The following is a 5,059-nucleotide window of genomic DNA, read 5'->3' as shown; positions in this document are numbered from 1 at the left end:
TTTTCTGTTTGGTTTTTGTTTTCCTGTGTTTGGGCTGTCTGGAGCCAGCCCTTATGGGGGGGGGGGGGGGGTGATGTCATGGTCCTGGGCCATGTTGGCCCAGTATTCTTAGTTTTCTTGTATGTTTGTATTTTGTTCCCTATTTAGGCCATGTTTCCTGAGTTGCCCTGTTGTGTTGTTCCCTAAGTGTTTTCCCTTCGTGGCTTTTACCCCCTGTGTGCCCCTCTGTGTATCTGTGAGCCCTCGTCTCTCCTTATGTTTTATTCCATGTTTCCCCAGCCCGTTATGTCTGTGTTTTCCCCGTGCTCTCTCTCCTCCTGTCTGAACCTCTGTACTTCCTGTTTGACTCTGCCCGTCTCCCGTCAGTGTTATGTTCACCCCACCCTGTCTCGTTATGGTTATCTGTGTCAGCTGTGTTCCCCGTGTGTTCCCACTTTCCTCGTTAACCCTCTGTGTATTTCTGTCTGCGTCTCCCTCTGTTCGGCGTCGCGTTCTCCCTCATGCTGTGTGTGGTTCTCCCCGTGTCTTCTGGTATATGTTACAATTAGCTTTTCCCAGTGTAGTTTAGTTTTGTATTGCTTTGGTATCACTGCTTTTGTTTGTCACCTGTCAGCAATAAAGCTGCATTTTGAGTTTATCCCCTGAGTCCGTGAGTTTGCATTTTGGGTCCTCATCCTGCCTGCCACACAGCGACCATGACACATGGGAATTTACATCATAAAGTCAAGAGATGCCAATGGCAGCCCTGAGGACATCGGGATAGTCCTTGAAGGCCAGAGAGTCTGGCAGGATTTGGATAACTATACCCTAGCAGCTGCAATGCTGTTTGGACTAATGTACACTTTGAACCTCACTTACCCACTGGAAAAGTATACCTTCGAGGTATTATAGAAACTGGTTATGGAGCTCAAAAGGAACAGCCTTTCAAAGAAGGCCCAGGTTTTCAGGACCAGACTGTACGATTGAACAGTTTTCCAGTTATGATGTGGGAACAACATGTTTACCTCTTCGAATATGTACCATCCTTTCTTTTAAGCCAGCACTGGTAAAGTTGCAGTACAAAAAAATCAAACTTTGAATGTCCATTTTTCTCAATGGAAATGGTGCCTTGCACCAATTTCACCAGTTTGCATTTTTTTTCCCAAGGTGCACCACTACAAACAGATTGCATCATCTAGTATTAGTGATTGTGATGTTTAGTAATAGAAGCAAGCCAATACTAATCAGTTTAGGTCTCTTGGTTGTGCGCCTGTGGGTTATAATGTTATTTTAAGTCTCTTCTTTGTGTCATTTTAATAATTACACCCCTGTTGCCATATTACCTTATGGCTCTTACATTTAAAAAACTATTTTTTACATAAGCGCAATGTCATAAGGCCCCACAATGTTGAATTCAGGTTACAGCAGATAACTTTGAGGAATGTTGTGGAATGTTTTTCAAGAGATGCATTGTACAAATATGACTCATGTATATTTTGGAAGCCTGAATTGAAAGTCCATTGTTACAAATGTGTAGTATTTTCAAAAATACAGGTCATTGTTCAAAATGTTTTGCTTATTTCTTTGATTGAAGAGAAAGTGTACAGTACATACAGTAAGATCAGCCTTAATTTAGTTTTATTTATTAGCTGCAGAACTGCATTTGTGGCTGGTCAAAACTAATTACTGACATGGTCCTTAAAATCCACCAAGGCAGGAAGAAGTGCCTCAGCGAGCTGAGAAAGGGGCCTCACATTAACACATTGTCAGAGATTTACAGTTAACAAACAGTCAGGTGAATAAACAACAATGAGACACTTATGTAGGTTAACTTGCTGCACGGGTGAAAAGCTCAGAGCAAATCACACCGAACTGCAGTATTCGTTTATTTTTATAGGTTACATCGTCAATATGCAAATATAATCACATTTCCTGTCACGCAGGTCCTGATGTCTGTCTGCATGCAATCTGTGTGTGTGTGTGTCACAGAGTATGTGTGTTGCAGGTCAATTTCTAAGAATAATATAATGCAAGTCAACTTCTGCGGATATGTATTTCTGTACTGATCTCTTGTCAGCGTCACAGGGTCAGCTTCCTGTTTCAACAGAAAGCTGTGTCTGGTGAAATATGTATAACATAACATTTGAAGCATAATCAAATAAAACAATAAAAATTCCTTAACACATACTTTTTAAGAAGTCAAATCAGTCGATTGAAGTCCAGAGGCAGGAGAATCCCCACAGTCCTCAGGATATCAGCACCCTTTTCGAAGTTCATTGTCATACAGAGTCCCCCATAGTCTCCAGATCGGAACTCAGTCAAATCCAACCAGTAGCAGTTCCCAGTCTAGAGCTTAGCCAGCCACACTCAATATTAGATTCTAGCTCAGGGCCCGGCCATTTAATATTAGCCCCTAGTTTGGAGTTTAGCCACCAACAGCTAGGAACACATTTGTGTATAGATGTTAGCCAGCCACAATCAACACTGCGTTCCAGTCCAGAGCTCATCCAGAAAAGGCCAACAGAATCTTCCAACACTGAGTCTAGCCAAACCACTACCAGCAAGGGAAAGGAAGATGGAAAGTAGGAAAGATCAGATTCAGCGGGAAATTGATACATTAGTGAAAGACAGAAGACAACTGAGGAAACAATGGAGGGGGGCCTATGAGACAGAAAGGGAGGGACTCATTGCCCTGCAGGAGGAAATAAAGCAACAACTTACAAAGCTCCAAAGAGCAGAACACCTCAGACGACAACGTAAGAAGAAAGAACGGACAAGGACCCTTTTCTACAGCAACCCATACAACTTTTGTTAAGAGTCTATTTGCTGAAGAGAAGAGTGGGTGCCTCAAAATGCCCATAAAAGACATGGAAGATCAACTGAGGAAAACTTACTCTGATGATTAGAGGCATGAGCCAGTCACCATTCCGAGTGATATGCTGCCTATCCAGGCACCTGAACACCAAATGGACATAAGACCACATACATGGAGTGAAGTGGAGAAGGTAGTGAAGCAGGCAAGAGCAGCATCGGCCCAAGGACCTAATGGCATCTCATATAGGCTCTATAAAAACACCCCACAAGTTCTCAAATACCCGTGGAAGCTGATTCAATTCAATTCAATTAAATTTTATTTATATAGCGCCAAATCACAACAAAAGTCGCCTCAAGGCGCTTCATAGATACAGAGAAAAACCCAACAATCATATGACCCCCTATGAGCAAGCACTTTGGCAACAGTGGGAAGGAAAAACTCCCTTTTAACAGGAAGAAACCTCCAGCAGAACCAGGCTAAGGGAGGGGCGGCCATCTGCTGTGATTGGTTGGGGTGAGAGAAGGAAGACAGGATAAAAGACATGCTGTGGAAGAGAGACAGAGATTAATAACAGATATGATTCAATGCAGAGAAGTGTGTTAATACATAGTGAGTGAGAAAGGTGACTGGAAAGGAAAAACTCAATGCATCATGGGAATCCCTCGGCAGCCTACGTCTATTGCAGCATAACTAAGGGAGGATTCAGGGTCACCTGGTCCAGCCCTAACTATATGCTTTAGCAAAAAGGAAAGTTTTAAGTCTAATCTTGAAAGTAGAGATAGTGTCTGTTAGGGAAAATATTCTAAAACACTTCTTCAGTAAAGACTCAGAGAAGAGAAACACACAGAACTTCTTGCTAGCAAGGGCAGCCTCCAGACTGAGACTCGCGCTAAGAAACTGCCCCGGTCTTTATTTATACTTCAGTGTGTGTGTGTGTGTGTGTGTGTGTGTGTGTGTCCTGCTGATCAAAGGGTCATATAACATCAAAGCACAAAAGGTACATCCTTGGTCAGGAAGAGGGTAATCTCCCCCTCACCCTAGATGGTTCACCCTAGATAACACAGTGAAGAAGTCCAGCAGTTCATCTAGACAAAAAGGCACTTAGACTAAAACAGACATAGCTATGTTAAAACAATAAAACAATAAAACAAGGTGCGACCTCTCTCATGCTCCCAGGACGTGGGGGTGAACATCCTAGAATGTTACAGACCTCCTAGGATGAGACATTCTTTCAATATAAGATAAGATAAGATAAGATAACCTTTATTAGTCCCACACGTGGGAAATTTGTTTTGTCACAGCAGGAGTGGACAGTGCAAAAGTTATGAGGCAAAAATTAGAATACAATAAGAATAAATACAGTACACAACTGTACAGAATAGAATAAAATAAAATACTATATACAGTAGAATAAAATAAAATAAATATACAATAAGATAAAAATAGAATACAAATACAAATACTATATACAACTGAGTAAAAATACAACGATGACAGAAAGGATTATTGCACTTAGTATTATTGCATATGTATGGATGTCACCAACTATATACTTCTACACACAAATGTTTACATGCAGCATTCTACCATATGCAAACTTATATCACTAAAAGATTATACTGACTACTAAATACAATTTTCCATTGACAGTGTCTGTCTCCCGAATCCAAACTGGAAGCTGGTTCCACAGAAGAGGGGCCTGAAAACTGAAGGCTCTCCCTCCCATTCTACTTTTAAATACTCTAGGAACAACAAGTAGGCCTGCAGAGCAAGAGCGAAGTGCTCTAATAGGGTGATATGGTACTAGATAAGATAAGATAACTCTTTATTGTCATTGCACAGTCATACATAGTACAGTAGTACAATGAAATTGGAAAAACTGTCCTACGTCGGCACTACATATAACACAACACGACACGATATGACACATCACAACGTAACAAACAACACAACACAGTATATTAACTTAGTATAAAAAAGAAGAATAAGTGTATGTGTATTGCACACTGTTATTATTGCACATTAATTATTATTGCACCTTGTTATAAATATAAATATTATTGTTATCGTTTTAAACATTGTTACCTCCCCCTAAAAAGTCCAGGGAGGTATCCAGTCAGGTCAGCTATTTACATTGATCAGGGCTATTGCCCTGTTGTAAAAGCTGTCCTTGAGTCTATTTGTTCGGGACCTCAGCAGCCTGAACCTCCTGCCAGACGGCAGCAGCTTAAACACCCGGTGTCCTGGGTGTGTGCAGTCCCGTAG

Source organism: Astatotilapia calliptera, chromosome 10, assembly GCF_900246225.1.
Source record: "Astatotilapia calliptera chromosome 10, fAstCal1.2, whole genome shotgun sequence".
Classification (NCBI taxonomy): domain Eukaryota; kingdom Metazoa; phylum Chordata; class Actinopteri; order Cichliformes; family Cichlidae; genus Astatotilapia; species Astatotilapia calliptera.
The sequence above is the reverse complement of the archived record's forward strand: the minus strand, read 5'-3'. Positions refer to the sequence as shown.